The 23638-nt window shown below is 37.3% G+C and overlaps 1 protein-coding gene across 4 annotated transcripts in view; it reads left to right on the top strand.

Annotated features, from left to right (window-relative positions):
* LOC117207120 (tyrosine-protein kinase Src64B) overlaps window positions 1-23638 on the top strand; it is an 86866-nt gene that overhangs the window by 31313 nt on the left and 31915 nt on the right. For 2 of the 4 annotated variants that reach the window (XM_033447013.1, XM_033447016.1), the window contains exon 2: window positions 13804-13870. The exons of 1 other annotated variant lie outside the window; for it this stretch is intronic. The gene's annotated coding sequence lies outside the window, so the exon portion shown is untranslated. Of the gene's footprint in view, window positions 1-32; window positions 268-13803; window positions 13871-23638 lie in introns of those variants that run through there. One more of the 4 variants, XM_033447014.1, reaches the window with a different exon arrangement.

The raw sequence follows: 23638 nt of genomic DNA, 5'->3' as shown, positions 1-23638 counted from the left end.
GAAGAGAGCGAGACAAATCTTTGAAAGACCACGGTTGGCTAGTGCTATCAATAGTTCGCTGAAGTGCCTACTTACTTTACCCTCCAACCTTTTGCACAGTGGCGTAGGGAAAAGTAGGGTCAGCCATAATGTCGGCGTTTAGACAAAAGGAACGTACAACGTACCTTGGAGAGTCTCGTCTTTGTTGCACGCAGAAAAGAAGTCGAAGAAGATCGAACGATAACCGGAAGCCTTTCTGGTGTCACCTCGCGAAAAAATAAAGTCACTGTACGTATTGGATGTTTGTCGTGACAGATCAGGGTTCTTTTGTGTTGGCGAAGTAATATTATTAATGCACTACAGATTTTTATGCGTTTATGAAAAATTCAAAGGTGTAAAATTGTACATGATGTACATACCATAATATAGGAAAATATTCGAAGTAGATTGCTGGCTGTGATATTTAATGGATGCAATGAACCTCTATTTTTAGCTTCTATTTCCTTGATTACAGTTGTACCTAGACGGATGAGAGTTCAAAAGTTTGGTGCGTGGATATGAATATGTAAACGTCGATTCTTTTATAGAGGAGATACGCGTGTCTAGCTCAATGCATCATGAGTTCTATGCTCTATTCGCCGTTCTATTTCAATAAATATTGTATCGCCGATAGTGGGAATGTATCATCAGGGTTTAGGCTTAGGCCTAGGGTTTGAGTGGTGATACTCATAAGGACTTAAGGACTACTGCGGTTCTGGCAATAAGAGTCATGCATGTTAGTTTTGGAGTGTCGACAAGGGTGCGATCTCTTATGTTTGTGTCTGCCACAGAGGATCGTTTACACTGTACCGATGATTCGGGTGTACTCGGATACATTCGGGATACTCAGGTTCACTCGGGTACACTCGGATATACTCGGATATACTCAAATACACTCGGGTATACTCAGGTACACTCAGTTAAATTCGTGAACACTCGAAGACACGGTGCCCCGTGGCATGTGGGAAGCGAACGATCTAGCCACGAAGTGGGCAAGTTGATGAACACTGTAACAAAAATTGTGAGTCAAAGAAATCTCAGCATTTAATATCAGCATAATCCCAGAACTTTGCGAGATATACGTATTACTTCACAAAAGAAGAAGTAGACAAAATCGATGAAATTATGTTATTAAAATATGTTGTTATAAGATACACATCGATCGGGAGTTCTGACAGGAAGATTTCAAAAATTTCAAAAAGTGTAGTTAATGATTTTGGCCTGCTAACGGCTCGTATATTCGTAAAGATATGAATTTACGCAAACAACAAGAGTTCGTTTATTATTAACTGAATTATCGCGCAAGAGGGAGCCATAGTGCGAAACAAGAAAGTAGAATTAGATCGAACACACGTATAGATCGTTATTCACGTCGAAACTTATCGTCGTTTATCAAACAAAATGGAAGCACGGTCGTCTGAGTTGCAAAATCAATCTGGGACAAACGACATCGGCAGGGAACCAACTGTTTGTCGCTGAGAAACTTTACGGCTATTTTATTTCGCAAACGCGCCCTCCGCTTTTTCTGTAGAATTTCGTTTCCAGAGGGAACACGTTCTCCGAGTTTGCCTAGGAAAGTCTCGTAAATTTCTGGAAACCGTGCTCACGGGCAAAGCGAAGCAGATGGAAACGAAGTTGGAAAGAGCTGCGAGAACTCGCCAGGAAGTCGTTTTGGGATCGACCTAATAGCATTTTAGCGATATCGAACGGGAGTACCAACGTAACTCAACAATGACGCAGGGTGGAAAGGTTGTCGACCTTTAAAAAACTGTGTCCGAGTGCTCTAGAAACCCCGAATTCGACGCGACAGGGATCCGTCGGATTATTTTCCGATCGGGCTTCTTCGCGTTCCTCTTTCGCGCCACTGAACAACCAGACTCTATTTTCGGACAAACAGCTTACTTTGCTTTTTGTCACCGATAGATTCGACGCTCCTTTTAAGTTAGAGAAACGAGACGCTTGCCTGTTTCAATACGATTGAGTGTTTGGTTGGGGTCATTTGAAGTATTTGAATATTGAATCCTATTATGGACGAGTCTTTACTCTTGAACCGTTGAATAAAATGACGCGCGAACTTCGTACTTCTTATTCTTAACATTAAAATGTTGTCGCTTATTTACACACGTAGGTTTTCATCTAATTAGAATTAACGATATTTTTAAAGCGATTATACATAGGAACGATACGTTATTTATAAGATAAAATTTATCTCTTCGTCTCTTCTGAATTTTTTTAATGTCTAGAAAAAGATACTTGTTTACATATTTGTAGCGGTTGTGTTTTTTTTTTAGTTACGCCTGAATTGATTAATAAATAAATTCCAACGTCAATCTCCTTTAAAAGCATAAACATCGTTCGAAATGCAGCATCACGTACTGTCATTAAATTTATCTACATTTGTATATTGTTCAGATTGGAAAATGTGACTGCATCTCTATCCTAAATTGCAGCCCGTATTTTTCTATAATATTTATTTCATTCGTTTATTCATAAAAAGGAAATACTAAGGTAGATATCTATGGGTTAAAATTTATAGTAAAAGTCAATGTTTGAGCGTCATTATACTTTGAAATTTTAATTATTCCGGTATATCAGCTTAGTCCTTAATCGATTCGTTACCCACACATTTATAATGTCAGTACAATATGGAAATATGTGTAGGATGTATTTTATTGCACGACCTAGAGGCGCGTGCTATTAGGTTGTATCTAGCAGTATATAACACATAACGATGAAATTAGTGGGACACATGTGGTCACATTTTGTGGCTCGTAAGGGTAGGCCATGAATTGGACGCTGACGAAATCAAGATTTAATACGTACTTAGTACATGATGTGTGTGGACGGAGTATAGAATACTATGTATGATTTCCATTAGGGGAACACTGCCTTCTGACGAAGAAATATCCATTTTATTAACATATTTCACATGAAAATGGTCTTCTTCGTGTAACTTTATATTCGAATGATCTCTTGTATATTATCACTTAAGTAATGTTATCATATTTTCATTTTATTTCAAACATATTCAGATATGTATTTTATTTTTATTTTAGATATGTTAAAATATTTGAAGTTCCCAGTGTTTCGTATCGTCTAAATAAGAACAATAAAAAAAGCCAATAACAACGAAAGAAAAAGAAAACGAATAATAAGGCTAAGTATCTTAAATCGAAGAAAAACAAAGATAGCATAAAGAAAATAATAAACATTCAGATTTCTTCAGTTTCGAGGTAATAGATAGGACATTTTAACTAAATAAAATAGGACGAACAATATAAAATATAGCACGTAATGAAAATTCGGCCAACACTAATTTAATTATCGTCCTAAAAATTCCTCGCGTAGAACTTGATGGAAAAGTAAATTTCGTTGTACGATCCAAAAGCAGAAGCTTTTTTATTCGCGAGTAATTGTTCATGGGCAAGTGTATTACGAAACGCGAACGTCGCCGTCGTGGCGAGTTTCCGGTACGGCGCACGGATCGACGATTACTCGGGAAAGGCGGACAGGCTGAGAATGAAATTTGGATTCGGTTCGAAAGAATTAAATTCGTGCGGGCGAGCACCTTCTCAGCCTGCGAATCAGCCAGGTGTTCCAACACACGTCGCTGAATTTTCGTTATTTCGCCGACTGGCCACAGCACCGACACGATTTCCGCATCGAGCGACTGACCTTTCGGTGGTGGCCGACTGTTCCGGAAACCTCGAATCAGCTAACGAAAATTTCGCTATCCAACGATCGAATCTCGATGCTCTGTTTGAATGGTCGTTTTATCCGCATACATATTTATTCTGGGAAGTCCAGGTACATTGGTGAATCGACAAAGTTTACTCATTCCGATATCCATTCTTACGTATTTATTCCCGTTTGAATACGCGATAACTTGAAAATACGATTGCATGTTTGAATAGGTATTCGAGGAGAAATCGTTTAGATTTGGATGATTTACGGATGTATTTGGAATTTACTTTTTTTTTTTTTTGGTGCTTTTCGAATAATTGTAGACCAGTTTACTGTAGTGAAAAAGAAAGGGCATTTTTCTCCGCACTGTTTTAATATTTCAAAGTACGTACAGTGAGATTTGAAAATAGATTAGGCTGTTGTTTAATTTCTACTTTCATCGTTCGTATTAACGAAATATAATTGTAGCTTTTATCGTTTTTTTATAGCGAAATGGAATTGTTAATTTTTATCACGTTTAATAGCGAAGTATCACAGTATTTCTGTTTCTGTATTTTGTAACTACAAGATGTATTTCTGTTCTTATTGTTTGCAGTAGCAAAGTAATGGCTATGTGTATAGACTGCGGATAATTCAGATTCTTGTGAATATAATTAAAGAAACGGAAAGTAGGCAGAAAATTGTTTGATCTACTGAACGCTGTAACAAATGGTCTAAATATTTTAATACATTTTTGCATATTATATTTAAAGATTTACCGTGAATCCATAAATATCCACAGTCTAGTAATATATTATACGCAAAGGCAAAGTTACATTTGTATCTAAACAATGAAATAGTTTTTAGTAGCTAAATTGGAAGTGTTTGAAGCAAAGTTTGCATCTATTCGTTGGTAGTTATTAGCACAAGAGCTGTTTGTCGAGAGGAGGCAGTCTAAAGCACAAGTATGTTGGAAAACAGGATTTGAGAACAAGAATTCACTTGTCAGGAGTTGTTTGTCAGTCAGCAGTAAGCAGTATGTAGTCCAGTGATTAATTAGGATCGAGTAATTGGATCTCTAGTTGGCTCGAAATTATGCAGCACTACCTTCGTTTATTGCTCAGTCTCAACAAATAAGCTGGCTTGAACTTTCTCTCGGCTGTTCTTTCGAGGAGATTGATGCTCTTTCCGCTACAATCATAGTCATTTAGATCATTGAGATCATTGAGAACCGTGTCACGACTCTGTACTATACAACATCTATGGATGCGGTTATTTACATTTAAACAAGACCAAATTTTCACTCGTAGCATTCAGTTTCGTTAGAATATAGGAATTTGGTCATTTTTGTGCAATTATTTTGCATAGTTTCTTTATTTAAATATTCACCATTTAATAGATAAAAAATTTACAGCTTTGAAAATTACTCCATCAAAATGATATTTAAGTATAAAGCTTCCTATACTTTCCTTCTTCATCGTGCAGACAAATCTATTTTTAGCGTAAATAAGGTTAGTCGCATTCAAAGTTTAACGATTCGAATGATTTCGGTCTTCACTGGAAGAATTGCAATGATATTTGAAACGAGTCGATTACGTTCGCCTATTTTAATCATTTCGCGTTTCAAATTTACCGGCGAACCACTCCGTGCATGGAAACAATTCCTCACTCTCGCTGGATCTATTTTAATCGCAGTCATCCTTGTGAACGTTCACGAATCGTCGTGTGAAAGCGTCTTTTCACTATGCAAACCGCGCGACAAGTCTGCACAACGGAACTCAATAACCTGCAAAATCGTCGTTAGAATCAACCTGTGCTCGAGACAGATTTTCCGTATTACCGTAGGTCGCGTATGAAAACTGAACGAGAACGAGAATCAGTTCTTTTTCATTCATACAAAACCATGCCAGAATTCTTATCTATTTTTTGGAGAATATCTTTTTACCTTTCTTATAGTTACAAACTTTCTTATTTCGTTCGTTTATTATATTATTTTCTTATTATTTTTACATTTTCTTATTTACACTTAAGTATTCGTTTTGTTCTCTCATCCTTTTTTAATATTCTCCTTCTTTTCTTACTTATTCCTTTACATACGTATAATCCTATCGCTCTTTGTTACATTTTATTACTACGTTATTTGTTTATGATTCTTACATTTCTCATTTTCCAAAATTCCTATCTATTCGTTAATAGACTATAGACCTTCAAGATTGCATTGCTATGAAGATATCAACTCGCGTGAATATGTAATTGTGCAAGGAGCATAAATGGCACTATTGTAGTTACCAAACTGAATCACGAAATTTTATGGTCAACTTCGAAAATGAACTCGCTGTGTCTCTTGTCTGGTCATTAACAACGAACTTAACCGTATTAAACAATGATAAATTTTCGTGCGGAAAGTTGAGGCTAGTTAGACTTGTGGTATGGCGTACCGTTGACCTAAGTTCAATCTTCCTTCTTCCGCTTCCTGCATCATGAAAGGGCCGTTAACAGTAATTTTACAGCCGTTAAAAGTAAATCGCGAACGATAATACGACGGAGAGCACCGATTACAAAGGCGTTGTACAACAAACTGTCGATACCAGATAAAGGGTTCGAGCTGAAGATTAAAAAGCTTTGAGGAAGAGATTAGCGAACTTAATGCCGGGGGAGTGTTCTCTTGCGATCACGGTTAAAATGACTCGAAGCAATCAAGCTTTCTGATACGTTCAATCAATATTTTTCTTCCGTGTTTTTTCATCCTCTTTAAACTTTCCACGCAGAATTTTTATATTTTCTCAAAGTTTTCATTACGAGGAAGTATTAAAATACGCAGGTATACTTTGACCTTCTGTCGTGTCGTGCGATATAATCTATTTGTTTTCTTCTTTTTAGTATATCTTCTGTTATCATATTGTATTTTCCTGTAATATTCGTAATATTTTTTTCTTTCTTCTGTAAACAATCTTTTTCTGTGACAAATATAACCGTAATCAAATTTGTAGCCAGAGTTAGACCTACTTTGAGACTTACCATATAACGAAGTTGCTTTTATGAAAAACGATCTACGTTTTTCTGATTTGTTGTCGAATGAATTAAAGCCGTTCTATTAAAGTAACTCATCTAATAGTTTCACAGCTTCATGATTTATTTAAATACGATTCTATCGAAATATAATTACAGATACACTTGTAGTAATCGCGTAGTACGAATGATATTTTATTGAAAAAAATTGAAATACGTTGGAAAACTAAAGACGCTTTCGTAGAAAACGAAAAACACGAATCGGGGTTCTTATCACGAATTCTTCGATTTGAATGTAATACACGTAAACCGTACTATTCTTACTAATGAAATAAAAATATGTATTCTTGTTTATCGTTGAAAATCGTATCTTCGCTAATATATTCTTATTGATGGAATAAAAAAACATTTTTATTCATTGTCGAGAAAATTCATTCCAACAAACTGGAGAAACCTCGAACTCGAAATATATTTCTCAAATAAGACAACTCGCACATCTGTTAATCGAAAAAATGAAAGAAGAAATATACTTTCGAAGGGCAGCGACCAGTGGCCAACAACAGAACGCCGCGCGCGCAATTTCAATCGATCAAAGGGACGAAACGAATTTTGTGCGCGTCATACACACACAGAGTGAGTTGTGCAAATCGGCGACCGGTTGGTTCTTCTGGAAACGAATCGATCGATTGTAGCGAGTACAACGACCGAATTAATAACGACAGCGGACTACGTAACGCGAGGAAGCGGCGCGTGCGAAAATTTATTGGCAATTTTCTCAGTTCTCCGGGAACTTTCCTTATGGTGCAACCGCACGAAAGTCGGCTGACTGTATGTAGGTCGAGATTGAATATAAATTTGTAGATCGAACGACGATTATTATCGATCGATAATACCTTTGCCATTCCGTCACGATCAGTCAACTTTTTCACCTCTGTCTCTAATCATCGGTATGCGTGTATCCGGTTCACGGTGTACAATTTATTGCAATGAACTTTTAGTCGAATAATAGATAGTCAATGAAATTTTATTTCTTACCATCCATCGCTTCGTTATAACTCCTTTTCTCTCTTTCTTCTTATTGGTTTGTCTATTAAGTAAGAAATACAACTTTATTTATTAATCGTTCATTCGTTATTTTGTTAATTGTAATGTTATTTGTAAGCATTTATTCGTTTATCGAAGCAAGGAACGAAGTTTCATTCGTTATTTATTACTCGTTTATTTACTGCTTGAATAAAGTCTCCTGCTCTTTTACTAACTTTATTATTATAATCATATACAAGTTATATAGACGTTACATGTTACCTGTTCCTCGTTATTTTATTTTTTCGTTTTTTTTTTTATGGAATAAACAACTTCATAGAAAATTTGATATCCGAGAGGCTGATATATTCGTCTTCGAATTTCGATATAAGAGAAAAGTACGTCATGTACGTCAAATCATTAATATGTTACAAATAACTGTTGATATTTAGGTCGTTCATCAGGATCCATACGTATTCAGTACTGACCTAATTTATTCGTTATCCACGAACAGCGAATAATTCGAATAACGATCCATATCATAAAATGGATTCATTCGTTATTCGAAGTATCTTCTAGTTAACGTTGATTGCCAATTGGTTAACGATATGGTTCCATTAGCGGATAAATATCGACAATTTGGTTAGACCAATAGCACCTAGTTCTAATTGCCACGCAATACGCGCGTAACTACGTAAGCTGTATGCGTGTATACGCTCGTTATGTCTTCACTGACAAGTTAACGACTGTTCAAGCTTGTTCTTGGCAAAGTTTATCGTCACGAATACCTTCTACTTTGAGGGATTCATTTTGTAGTCGCCGTGCGTTTCTCGAGTTGAAGTGCATCCTAGCGAGGAAAATTGCATTTCATCGTTTCGACTTTTTAGGCTCGATCCACACTATCGATTCGCTCTTGGTTCGATCTCGTCTCCACGACGATCTTTGGAAAGAATATTTTGCTTGCAGCAGGATCGAATCTGAGTCGATAGAACGAAGAGCGAACGCGTTTCTCGATCTACCGTCAGGCAACCCATGATTTTTCGAGCGTTGCTACGGCTCGCCTAATAGAAACTCATTTTTTCTTCATTCTTTGTTACTTAATTTTCAGTTTGTTTAAATTCTTAATAGATTTTTAAACGGAATGTCATTCATCTATGAAAAAGATATCGTCTAACTGTTAACGTTTCTGCTTCTGCTATATGACGAGGACGTGTTAACCAGTCAACTGCGGGATTTAATTTCAGAAATCTGTCATGGGATTAGATCAGATAGGAGCGACGACGAATATACGCGTCAAACGCAGCGAAATAAAGCTTTCGTTCGACGTGTATACTCGTCAAACTCAGTTAACTGTGAATTATTTTGTCTTTCGTGGATTTTACACGTGTCGTGCGTTGATGGTAAGTTGGCAGTCGCTAATCGCTACGACATAGCACACAGACAAGCGAGATATATATTGCGTTTTATCGCTTACAATCGCCCGTTGATATATTATTTTATCTGCATATGCATGTGGTGCGTTCACGTTATCGGATCAATTTCCAACAAATCCGATCTCGCTGCAGTAAAATATTCTTCCCAAGAATCGTTGGAGCGACGGGATCGGAGGTGAGATCGGTCGTTACTGTCGGTGTGAGTACGTATAATTGAAAGTACGGGATAATAATTTGACCGAATCGAGGGCGGATCGGTGCGATGACGTGGATGGAAAACAACTGTGGACACGCAGGGATGTGATGGAACCGAGAACGAAACGATAGTGTGGATGGAGCCTTAGAATTTCAATGCATTCGCTGTCGTTAATAGCTGGGGAATGTGTCGTTTTCCAAGTGGATGGTTAACATAGAAATTAGTCGTAAAATATACACGATTCTCTGAATCCGATTTCCTATTCTAACACTCTGTACTTGTGGAATTTCAATATTCTATATGAGGCTTTTAAACGTTGTACGAGAGTGTAATGTACAATTAGTAGACTGTGAATTCTTTATAGGATGCAGGTAATATGTAAAAATATACAAAATATCCAAAGAATAATACTCGTTATAATACTTGTTGTGTCTTATTTCTTTATTCGTGTTGATAAGAATATAAATATGCTTAAACAGCTGCAGTCTGTCAGTCCATGGGTGTCTGAATCTTTCAATGTATTTGAATACCTCCGTGGCTGTTAACAACGCCATTATATCGATCGTACGATATTTTAATGAAAACCAACGATTGTATACATCAAAATATTAGAATGTCTAAAAATTTGTAATTGTTTCTAAAGAGAGAATAATTTTTAAATTTGCCAGAATTCGTTTATCTTGCCATTTAAATTAATATACAGAGAAACTCAAACTGAGAAAGTTAAAAATTTCATATTACGAAAGAACGAATACAATATTTCATTAATAGGTACAGCGTGGATAATAATCCTATTTTGAAAATTCCTCGGGATACGCTTACCTTACCATCGATGTAAATTAAAATACAAAAACACCCAACAGTTGTTAGTTTCGTATTAAAAGAAAGAATACAATATTTTACCGATACGGCACGTATAATAATCCTATTCTGAATTTGACAGAATTTATCCAAAGTAATACGTTGTTATACAAAATACAAACTATATGTGGAACGCGCTAATGGGAAATTTAATCCGATTATGCAACGAAATTCCCGATATACATGCAGTATGATATTTAAAAGACTAACGTAATACACAATGGAAACGGTTGCTCTCTCTCTCTCTCTTTCTCTCCCCCCTCTCCCTCTTCCTCTCTCCCCATATATATATTTTCAGTTTTTATTCTCAATAGAATATGTTAATGTGCTCGATATGGAATAAAACAAGAACACGTTTATCTATTTCGTTTCTTATCTATTGTGTTTATCTATATTTCGAGCTTATGCGCGATAACACACGTGCATAATATCTAGGATAAACTGTAGAAGTTAGGTGGAATACGTATAGGAGAGAATACATTAATAGGACGTCCAATTTAGATTACATAGCCGATTGCATTGATACAATATTAAATTAAATTGAAAAACACGTATCACCGTTCTTTCTTTTTCAGAAGTATTCGCTGCTCGATGAAAAGTTGTTTTATTTGTACATTATCGTTCTATGAAAACTGTTTCTTATTTTTAGTAGTTTAATAGTTTAGTAGTTTTTCTAAAGTTTTAATAGAAATCTCATTAATAAATTATCGTGGAATAAAGATCCGATCGAGAAGATCAGGCTACTTTTCTTATAGAGGAAATTTCCTTTTATCCACAACGATCCTCTCAAATAAAAAATCCACGTGTTTTAAACGATTACTCACCAAACAACGCTTGCAGAAGCTTCCACACTTTCGAACATCTCGCAAATCGTATCGATAACAAATATTCTCTATAAAACTGATCATGAATCGCTTCATCCAGTCATCTACATTCAGTTCGTACACACTCGCCCCTCATCCTACTATTGTACGTTTATATTTCGGAAACGACCAGTGATCGTGACAGGAAAATAGAGCAACGACAGCTTCTAAAAATATCACTCGGATCATTCATGACGAAAAAAGGAAAGAAAAAAAAAAACGCTTTACCGGAAGAGAGTTAGCAACAGAAAAAAAGGCGAGGGTGTGTTTGGTAATCAAAGCGGGACGACTCAACCGCGAAATTTCACTAAAAATCGACGCTAGTACATCGAACGTGACTTTTCCCTACAGTGACTTTTCTCTTTCATTCTTTTTTTTTTTTAGTTCGATAGTGTCATATTTTTCTCGCTCGAGAAATACCGTCGTGTATCCATAAAACGTTTCTACAAGTGTTCCAATACTTTGTGAGTTATTGTATGTTGATTAGCGTTTGAATACTCTCGACAGCTATTGTATGTTGATTACAGATATTCTTTGCTCTTCTCATTCGATACTATCTTCGCTATAACTTGCTTCCATATAACTTCGCTGTACTTCGATATAAATCCTTAAACGTTTATCTTTATTTTTGACACTGTACATTTTCCTCTCTCTTCCCCTCTCATCCATATCGCAATTTCCTTGTTCCTTCTTCTTCTTCTTCCTTCTCGTCTGTCGCGTTTTCCTTCCTTTTCTCCCCTCTTTTTTTCCTTTTTATCTTAGTTTTTTGTAGCGTACCGAGGCATCAAAGCTTTGTCGGCGCGTTGGCCGGAACAACGAGCAGATTTGAAATTAGCACGGCCCGATGGAGGAGAGAGAGACAAGCCGACGAGCCTCTCCCCGTTTCGCAGTCGGTCGAATCCTACCTTTCCCTTTTCCAGGCGCCGCGCCGCGCCGCCGTCGAGTCTTCCTCGAGGGCCTTTGCACTCCTCCACTACGTCATTACCACGTTAATCGTTCTACCCTTATCGGGGGAGAGGCTATCGATCTCTCTGGGGCATACACACGAAGCCACGCGACTTTGCTCGCAAGAACCCCCGAAGCGCTCCAACGACGATATATTTCTTACGATAGGCGGAAGAAAACCCGTTTGAGATATGTCCTTTGTTTTTCTGCACCACCGTATATTACTATCTGTGCCAGGCATTGTTCCATCACCGTCGCAGATTCACTTTTTTCATCTGATCTTCTCCTTTCTTTTTTTATACGATCATCGAAGGTTGAAAGAGAAGAGTAGAGAAGTGGAGGAACGTGATTGGATAGTATGAAAATATCAACGCCTGCAACTGTTGGCAGCAACGTGGAAGAAGAGAGTGTGGCGAGTTTGATTGCGTTTAAGCTTTGTTGCTTGTGTCGGTGCTGCATTCTTACGCGGTAATTTAATGGCCAATAATTATACGTTATAAAATACATATTAATTTTTCATTTTATAATTTTACGATAAGTACGTACGACGACCAAACGACTCGTAACACGTGAGATTTCCTTGTGAAAGGAAAGAAATAGGAAACCGAAAGGATATAAAAGAATTCGTTGGTCGTAGTATTATGTAGCTTACGACTTGGAAAATTCCAGCGAGTAACATTAATTCCATTCTAATTGCCTGTAAATTTTTCAAAATCGAGATTTGAAAATTCCCAATATCGTTCTATAGAACTTTTCTCCTCGTCGTCTTTATAATTTTCTTCGTGAATTTTTAATTGTTGAAATTGGACTGTCTCTTAATTAAATATACTTATAACAATTTTGTACACACGGTATACATCTTTCGAAAGAAAGAAATTGAACGAGGTATCAAATATTACAAAGCTCGATCCGCAATGGTAATATCCGGAAGACAAAGGTTGTACGTTCTTGATTTCCTTCGATCTGGACGTTTAATAACTTCATTCAATTTAAGCAAGAATATTGACGATCGTATTTCACGCGGACATCGCCGCGTTTCAAGTTCGAAACACTCGATCGGGAAACTTTTATCGTAAGTATGGCATTTACATGGTGGAGAATTTGAACGGAACTTGCAGATTCCCTTCCTGCAGAACTTCTCTATGGAAGACATCAAAGAACCGGTTCTTTGGTCAATTTGAAACTTTAATGAGTTTTTATCAGGCCAATCGTAACCCACCAAATGCAAAGGGAACAGCAGAATTTCGCGAGAAACGACGAGCATAGCGCATTTGTATGTGATATGTGTCTCCAGGGAGAAGATTTCACCGTGTAATTTGCTTGGTTGAATTCCATATCTTCTACGAATAATCTAAGAAATAAGAATAGGAGCAATTTTATTGTATTTATCTTGTAAATCTAATCTGCTAAAAAATGAAATTTCGAAGAATTTGCGTGGGTTCGTGGGAAATAACGAATAATCAAGGCAACTTTCATTATACGCGTTTATTAACATTATATGCAGAGATTCTAAAGAACAAAATACCATACATGTATCTTTTACGACACTTACAAGAGAATTTTGAATAGAGAAAATTGAAATAAGATTCGAGTTCAAGTGTTACGTGTAATTTTGTTATCAACAAAAGTAACGATAATAATAATAATATCGAATACACAGACCAAGGAAATATTAATTACTTCATTTGTGATACATGCAAAAATGATATTTGGATAAAAATATGTATTCTAACGCCTTAAAATACAATAGCCACACGACAATCGCTAAATATAAACAAACGATGTGTTTCAGAAATGTCCAATGGCTAAGGGAGGACGCGTGTCATAGAAGCTGAACTCGAGCTGAACTTCAGATTGAGGTTCGTTCTTTGTTTCTTTCGGCGTGTACATACGTACGTATGTCGTGTAGTAACACATTTTTTTTTTTTATTTAGTTGTTTACATTCACAATTTGTCCGATTTGGACATTGGCAGAATTTGTAGTAATACATACATGAAATTTTTAAGCATACATATTCATTGAATCGTAAAATAGGTGTACACATTTATTGGGTTGGCAACTAAATGATTGCGGATTTTGTCAATACCACCTAATGGCAAAATCCGCAATCACTTAGTTGCCAGCCCAACACATACACGAATGTTGAAAAATTAAAATCGTATAATGACCGCGAGAATTCTCTTATTCTTAGTTTTGAAACGGCGTATAAAACGATTTAAGTGGGAAATTTCGTGTTCTAAAACTGAACACGACGTGAACGTAAGCGCGTTATTGATTACGAATTTAACAATCGACAAGTGTAGAGATTCGATGAAATACGAACGAAACTTGGCGATTGCGCTAATAAAAAAGAAGGAGGAAAATATTGAAACAGCTGAGCTATCAAAAATTGCATATCTCGCGTTAGCTAGAAAATCAAAGACATTGTACGAGTTGTGAAATTTTTGAAATCGACATTTCAAAAACAAAACATCTGTAAACCGTACAACCCTTAGAATCTATATATCAGTCGAACATATCGATTCCGGCGATTTCGATCTCACGTTCAACCAGCTTCCGGTGTTCACATAAATCGTCACGTACTTGGGTATCGTCTTCGAGCGTCGCAGACGATGACTACGTTCCACGCGATGATTGTCAGTGCACGAAGGAAGTCCCTTATACACGCGACTCGCATACTCGATGACCAAACGCGAGAACGAACTTACGCGTTCGTTCGAAAGAAGAGGCAAACATAAGAAAGAAAATAAGAGAGCCCGTAACCAGTAAGGTGAGCCAGGATCGATGGTTTTTTTCCAAAAGCCGCGTCGTTCGTTGTCCATTGAATCGTAATGTTGGAAAAGTTAAACGAATCCCCTTCGTCTCCATCCTTTTCGCCATCCCTTTTTCTCTTCTCTCGTTACTCGTTACTCGTCTCTATCGCTATCCAATTCTATGTCTTTGCTTCTCTCTCTTTCTCTTTTTATTTCTTTCTCTTTATCTGTATGTTGTTTGGTTGCAATGGGACTGTAGTTGTACCCGCGACATCCTGAAGTTTCTCTACGCGTGGACGCTTTGTCAGGCTGGTGGGAAAAGGTATGCTTCGTTGCTTGTAATCGTGTTGCCCGGTTGTATTCATTTTTGCGCCGCTTTTGTGTAGATCGTCGCCGCTATAATGCGGCTTTATTTAGAAAATGGAAAAACACGGACGACTAAAATACCGTTTGAACGCTCGTCTGCTTTTGTTTTCGCGTTACGTGTGTCGATCAATTGGATCTCACTCTTCGATGACGATTACTTGGACTCATAACATTGCGATTGCGGTAAATCGTTATTCAGATTCGCTCCTGTTTCGTATATTTAATTATCCGTTATCGTATCGATTATTACAAATCATATTTCATTCAGACGTGGTCGGATTTCCTTGCAACGTTTTCAAAAAAATAATTTTTATAATTTAATAAATAATACAATTCATCGTCGATTTAGACTCTTGCATTGCCTACTTTTCAAGAACTAGTTTGTTTATTCTAAAGGATACTGACAAAACTAACATTATCTCACCATCCTGCATTTGGAAACATTATAGACAAATTAATTGAATTCATATTCTCATCGATACAATATCTAACAATCTCGTGAATGAGATAAATTTAATTATATTATATTCTGAAACGTAACATGGTTCCTTATTAACGTATGAGACAGCCACGAACATTATTCGGTTTATAAGTTTGCAAATGTATTCTCGTCTAACGCGTTAACGAGGAACCTTGTTATATCTCGCCATGATTTTCCAAGCAAATTATTCGAAAAGAGCAACATGCATATATACGTTAAATTTATCTTAATGTCTCGTATTAATCAACGAACGTATTAAAATAGATATTCTTATCCGAACCCAAATACAAATCTTATCTTCTTCAAGAAAAACTAAACGACCTACAAAGACGCGATTTAGGTGTACAGCGAGCATGTTGTAAAATAATAACGTCTGGAAGTTATGAAAAAGGTTATCCAATGTTCGGAAGATCCACTATATAAATTTGCTTCTGGGCGTTATCTTTAACATTATTTCCCTCTGTTTGAGCGAGCGATACGTTATCACGTGGAAAAGGACGATAAGTACTCTTAAATCTCCTATTGTGAAAGCATGCACCCTTTGGGCGATCACTTGGTGAACGTAAAATACCAGTTAGATAGTTCTTGAGCGGTTAAATTGGAAATCAGCGAAAGACGCAAGAGCCAAGAGGATCCTTGGCCGTCGTCTCTCGTGCTTTCACGGACGTGTCTAGATAAGCTAGCAACTAGCAACGCCTATAGCGCGCTCTGAATCCTTAATATTTCCCTAAAGGTGATATGCTTGGTCGATTATATTTCTCGCGATTAAAGAATTATTTTTCCCATCAGTAAATCGTAATTCGATGGCTAATTATAGGGTGGCAGACATATAGGCGGACTGTCGGTTATAAATGTTAACGTATTGTCCTATATTTAATAGATTTATAATAGAATAATTAGGAAATAAAAGGAATAGAAAGTTTTATTAATTGAAAGATTTCTTAATTTGTATTAAATATCAGGGAATACGTATTACGACTAGATTGCGGATTTTTATTCGTTTATGGGAAATTTAAAGGTACAGAAACGTAGAAAATAATGGAAAATTACGTATAATATGTAAAGTAAGGTACTTGCTACATTTAGTAGACAAAGACAAGTTTCTACTTAAATTTCATTTCTTCAATTTACTACGGTACAACAAAGATACGAATTTGCATAAATATGCGCAGTCTAGTAATAATTGACGTATTAGCGTTCGTGATACATTTTCAACGTTGTTTCCATACTTTTAAGCAGTATCGAGTTTGATCCTTTTCTCTTTCGTGCCGCGAATCTCAAAGTAACACGAAACGAAGGTAAAAGCTTCAGAATTGTATATAAAAGTCCCTGTGGGAATTCTCGGAGAACAAAATCTTAGTTTCCAACTGAAAGCCGTTTCTGTAAGGACACTCGAGCGTGGATTAGAATTTTCAATGGGCTTTTGTAGGCTACCCTAAGTCCTTCCAATGATTTTCAATACCTGCCTGCTTAAAATACTCGAGACAAACGAGCTTGGGAAACGAGTTTGGGAAACGATCGATAAAATAAAACGTCCGTACGCGAAGTACGCAATGAATACAGATACAGAGTGATCGTTTTAATGACGGATCGAATCTCTTCGATAGTCTTCAGTGACGTTCTACGTCCTTTCAATGTTTTTCAATTGACCGCTTGGCGATTCTACTGTCTTCCATTTGCTGGAAATAATCGCATCAACGTTGTCTTCCACACTCTACTTCGATTCATGAAGCTTTCTCTGAAATTCTTCGGACATTTTCACTTCATCCTTTGCCATTCAGCTCTTAAATACTTCAAACATTATCTTTGTTTATTTCATTTCTTATTCCTGTCTTGTCATTTCTGATTTTTATAGTTAATCGTTTAACACGTGGAAGCCTTTTTGGCTTTTGCTCCAGCTTCTTTATTTTTATTGTAAGCAATTGCGCCGTCCAAATGATTTAAAATAGCTGTAAGATAAAAGAGAAACTTCTGTTCGATCGAGGATATCCAATTTTGTTCAATCTATAGAGAAGAAGGATTTTAATGTAAAAATTGCGTATAATTTTACACAATTAATACATGATCAATTATAATTTTAATTATACACGATTACATCTTTTTTCACTCGCTTATAAATTTATTACGTAGTGTTGTTTGATAGAAGAATTTTCATATAAAATATATATTCGTTTGATTTGAAACAAATTAGTTACGTTATAAATGTAACGAAACTTGTGCAACTTGAAATATCGATTCCTCTTATAAACAACTTCAATGACATTTTTCTAAAATTAATTGTTTATCGTATGCTTTTAATCCATCTGACCGATTCACACGCATCCTTACTCAGAAACATTAAAAAATGGTATGTGGTACTAAGAGTACGCATCATAATCTACAGAAGAGAAGACATTTAACAACCTTCACCTTTCTTTGATGGATCAGTATAGTCTTTTTTCTTCCATGGCATTTTCCATGGCATTTTTACTCTGCAAGCTACAAGCTGCAACTTGCTTTTTTGTTTAACTCGTAAAATCAATAATCGCCCAATGATTAAGAAAAAGCGGTTAATCGATAATTTTTCAGTAATTATTTAGAACTAAGATCGTGTAAATATATTATGTATCCGGTAGAACGTCTAAAAAGAAAAAAACATTTATTCGCGTTCTACTTTCAGTAACTTTGTTTTATTTATGCCTGTAAAACTATGAATTTACATGAACATTCGTTGTTTATTTCTGGCTGTTTTCTCGCGCAAATTTAAAAATGTTAAACACGATAATCCGTAGTCTTCTAGTTGGTAAAATTTATTCGCGAAACTTTGTTTTTATCATTCCTATTCTACGAGAGGATTTATCAACACTGTAACCTCGCAAGTCGTCGTTTATAAAGCTTCACTGATAATCTAATTGTATGTTGTACGTACGACTCTAGGAATATATCGACCTTTAAGGGTCAAAGTGCACATAATTCACCGTTATCGTGTTTCATCCTTCGCAACGATATCATAAATATACAAAAGAAGAAGAAATAAAAGGCAAGAAGAAAACGAAAGGTCGAAACTCGACGTGGTTTCACGCTGTTTCTGGAACGGAAGGTCAGTAATTCTCCAAAGATGGACATCTTCCTTTTGTGTTCTAACACTGCGGAAAGAAAAGAGGCCACCTTTGACACTTTTGGCGCTCGTATACCCTGTGGAGAGAGCAGCAGGTAAAGCTCGTTCAACTACTAATATCCTACGAGAGGTTGTGTTTCCCCCAGTGGTTATAATTCTCAGAGGATATAACTCTTGGAACGATTGGAGGCGAGTTCCGTTCACCGGACGCCCTCAACGCCGAATCCAACGAAACTCTGTCAAAAGAAACGAGAGGAAAGCAGGAACGAGGCTAACCAACTGAACAGAGATCGACAATTGCCTGGACTTAATAGTGGAATTGGTGATAAATTAAAAGTAATCGTGGAACCGTCGATTTCTTGTCGATTCTAGTAGACCAGCAGAGGATACAGGGCGTGACAAAAACTAGTGCTTAGCGGTCGAAGATAATTTTACGCTTTCTTTATTTTTTTTATCGTAATTCTATCTTGAAATTGATCGATTGCACGCGTTGGAATGGAAGATTCTTTGAAATTATCGCTACTAAATATGTTACTATACGGTAGGCTATAGGTAGACGCAAAAGTTTGGAAATTTCTGAATGAAACATTTAGAAAAATCCTCTAGACACTGTGTGTTATGTTTCTTGCGTTTATCTGGTTTTTCGGGACGAAGGTTAGAAATACAACTTCCATGCAAAATGCTTCACTCTATATCGCATGGATATCCTTTTAGCTCCTTGTGTATTTTTTAATAACTTTGGCTTAACCGATATAACTAACGTAACTGTGATATTATCGAGTCGAATTCGTTTCAAGGAGGAATATCTCGAAAACCAGCTGATACGAAGGCTAGAGACTCGTGCCCTCTTTGGATTATACACATCGTATTGTACATCCTTCGTCCATTTGCACGATTCTTTATTTATTCGCAGAATACTCCTTTGATCTGGAAGCATGTTCCTTGCAAAACAGCGAGCGTAATTAAATTCCGAAAGAGAAAAATAATTACGGTTGACGAGCCTGTCAGAAGCTCGCAGCACCGCGAGAACGCGGAATATTCGAAACAGGGGAACGAAAACTTGAGCAAGCACAGGGCACTCGAGACCTCTCGGCTCGCCGGAAATATTCTCGTGTCATCTCCTGTAGCAGGCGGCGATAAAGTTTAATTCGGTTTTCCATGCTGGCTCACTGGCCGATTTTGTTTTCAATAAGGCGAACGTAACGCGGCACAACGGATCACGTAGCGACTGTGTTCCCACGGGACGGTCTATTAATCCCTAAAGAATTGGAAGGCTGAAAGCGGAACCGCGAAAAGCTCTTGACCTCGTTCCGCGGTTAAATGGCTCGACGTTTTCTTTTCCTACTCCTTCTCCTATGTCTCCTTCCGTCCTCTCTTCTTCGTCCTCTTCGTCTTCTGTTTGCTGACCGGGTGAAAGGAATTTCCACGAGCCTGAAAAAAACCTCGTCGTCGCGTCCTCGACGTTTCTCTTCCTTTTTTTTCTCCTGTCCTCTTTCTCCTTTTTTTTTACGGATATCGATCCTTTGTTTGACCCTCTGTCCCGAAGGAATTGACCGAAGGTCACGAGCAATCTCGTAACGAGCCCGAATTGGAGGGGGACCCTTTAATCAGCTAGCTCGCAGCTTCGACTTCAATTTTCCACCGTTCGAACAATAGGTGCAATGTACCGTTGAAGATTCATTTGGTCATCGGGGCCGTTCTCGTCCTTTCCTTTTTCTTTCTCTCCTCTTTTTCTTTTCTTTTCTTTTCTTTTTTTTAGCACAGTTGAAATGATTGCTGCGAGGCTGCTCGTATAAGTGATATCGATTTTACGTGCGTTTGTACGTGTGTATGGTCGAGAAGGGTATACGTACAGTACCTATAGTCCCTGGACGCTGCGTTCGGATATAATAATTCCATTTTTTTCAAGTTATTCGATCGGTAAAATAGTTCTTACCAGTCCTTAAGGAAATTTGACAGGTAGATTTTATACATTTGGGGTGGCAACTAATTTTTTTTTTTTTTATTTAATTGTTTACATTCACAATTTGTCCGATTTGGACATTTGGTAGAATTTTTTGGCTGTTTGATTATCATGTGGATGGCTACCCCCAGCGGGGTACCATCTTCGTGTTTGTTAGGTTATATCCTGGCAACTAAGTGATTGCGTATTTTGTCATTAATTGTATTGACAAAATCCGCAATCACTTAGTTGCCAACTCAAAAGCGTAATACGTCGTTTGCTTCATTGAAAGAAGATACTTATAATTGTAAAAAAATAATTGCAACGAACCTACGATTCAGCCACATATATTCAGTGTTATGGGTCATTGTACGATCGGATTAGACGCGAGAAAGATGACATTCAGATTCGTTATACGGCCGAGCGGCACGTTACATGCGCGTCACGTGTACTTACGTAGAAGAATGCGAAACGGAGGAAAGTCGCTGAATCGGGTGTTTCTCGAAAGTGCGGAATATCGTTCTACGTCCTGAACACCGCTTTCTTCTCAAGTTTTCCCGTGCCGCGATTTTTCTATCGCGAGCAACTCCTCTTTCGACCGACCGAGCAACTCGCAAACTAAAAATGTTGGAGGGAAAACTCGGGGAAAAAGTAAAAAGTCGGGAAGAAGTCTGGATTCGATTGGAAACTTGTTGTGTCAATGGCTGAACGTCGAAGGCGAGAACCTTTCTCAGCCGTCGTGATTTATTTTTCGATCGAGCTAAGATCTACGAGTCGTTTTCCAGATTCGAATTAATAGAAATAACTATGATTCGAAGTTGAAGTGTTTGGAAGGAGAATAGAAACAAATTCCTGTTGATCGTTCGAGAAACTTATTTCCACTATACCAAGAAATTTGCATCGTCGTCAAACATATTTGTCGACACACCCAACTAAATATTAAACTTTCGTGAATAATCGTTATTAATTTTAGCTTTGTGTGTATAATTTAGCTGTTGTTTAGTTTTACGCGTATAATTAGTACCAGCGAGCGAAACTTTTTCTCACACAAAAGTTCCCTCTTTCTTCGTGTTTCTTTTAACCCTTTGCACTCCGAATTTTATTTCAATTTCGTTACCAGCAGCTCCTAACGCGTCTAAGTGTTTTATTTGCAATTTACTTTAACTAAGAAATAAGACAATTTAAGACTTAAATACCAGTTTTAGTCACACTATTGTTGTATTTTGTAATTTTTAAGTGTACGATATACCTTGAAACAATTTCCACGATACAATCCTGCTTTTCTTTCGCACGTTTCACAGAAAAAGATAACACTGAAAAAATATCAAGTGGAACTCGACAAAGAAGCTCCTGAGATAAAAACTGATGTCGAGTCACACTCGACGTAGCAGTGCAAAGGGTTAATAGTTAAACAACGATATATAATAACTCATAAGTTTCTTCCACGTAGAAGGTCTACCTACATAGTCCAATGTAACATAGCGTGATAGATCTCTGTTGGTCCTTGTACATTTATCGAAAACATAGGAATTAAAAGTGTACAGTGTTCGAATTTTGTTGCGACCGACTACGCATAGAGTCTTCGTAAAATACGATGAAAATACGATGGAAAGCCAAAGAAACAATTCCAAATCCTCGATCCTTTCTGAAAAATAGAGTTACATTAGAAAGGTCCCATGATCCGATTGGTCGGTTGGTTGGGCACAATTTTGGGTCGATGAAGAGGCCTGCACGAACGCAAGGGCGCGTAACGCGACACGGCGAGGGTTAAGTGGCGCTCGAAAGCCGCGGGTCGAGCTCCTCGAGTCGCGGCTAACGACGTCCTATTCTTCGTCGGCAAGCGATGGGCTAGCTGACCTGGCTCTAGCTCTCGTGACTCACGGATGTTCCGTGACTTATTGTTAGTCATAGTCATGGAACACACAACCCTCTCTCCGCTGCTTGGTACCTGCTACGGTAGACGTCACCGAGTCACGAGGTTAAACGAGGTCGACGTTCGCCTTCGAAACACACGAGTCGGACTCGCGTCTCGGCCATCGATCTGTCGCGATCCGATCGATGGATCCCTTCAGCTCCGACCATGAGCCGTTGTTATCTCTTTCGATTGATCTTTCGTGTTACGTTCGATCAAGATATCGACTATGTCCCGTTTTCTTTGCCGCAGAACGTCGGTCTATCGTTAGGAGGATGTTACGCGTGTATTTTCTCTTGTGCACGTGACGTGAATCGTGCTGAATGGTTATGATAACGATCGCAAAATTAGAATAATCTTGCTTTGATCTCTGTCGTTTGATGCTGGCGAGTGAATTAATTCGGCCCTTTAAGAGAACATTCAAATTTTACTCGAGAATATCGCAAAGTTTCGATTATTATATTGTTTGCCGATTATTATTCAACCATGTCGAGCAGAGTTACAGATGGAAATTTGTAAGATTCCAGAATTATAGAGAAAAATATGTATTTTGTTTGTTAGTTATTCGTTGAAAGCTGGTAAACTTCGAGGTATGTAGCATGGAATGGTTCAAAAAATAGAATTCGATCTGTAATGCATATTTTGTCGTATTTAACTAATGGTATACCTGTTACGATCGTAGAAACAAATATAGCCATATTAGCGAAGCATTTGATATTCCAGCATTAAACATGATCGTTGGTTTAATCAAACTTACACAAGTTGCTCTACGTAGATACTTCTGCAGGCTCAAACACGTCGTGCTAAATTATACATTCAGTCGGGTTATTACACTATTAAATGCACGGTGTTTTAGCATCTCTGAACCTAATGAATTTCGAAACCTGTTTCTGTTTCTCTAGAGAGGAGTGGCGTGAACCGTGACAAATCCGCAAATTTCTTCTATCACGATAAGTCGAAATTACTTGGAATTCTTGTAAGATTAGTTTCGTAATGATATCAATACTATAAATATCAGATTGGACTTTATTCCTCTTAAATACACTCTTCCTATGCCTTAAAAATAATTGTTAAA

Source organism: Bombus bifarius, unplaced genomic scaffold, assembly GCF_011952205.1.
Source record: "Bombus bifarius isolate JDL3187 unplaced genomic scaffold, Bbif_JDL3187 scf7180000008022, whole genome shotgun sequence".
Taxonomy (NCBI): Eukaryota; Metazoa; Arthropoda; class Insecta; order Hymenoptera; family Apidae; genus Bombus; species Bombus bifarius.
The sequence above is the reverse complement of the archived record's forward strand: the minus strand, read 5'-3'. Positions and strand labels throughout refer to the sequence as shown.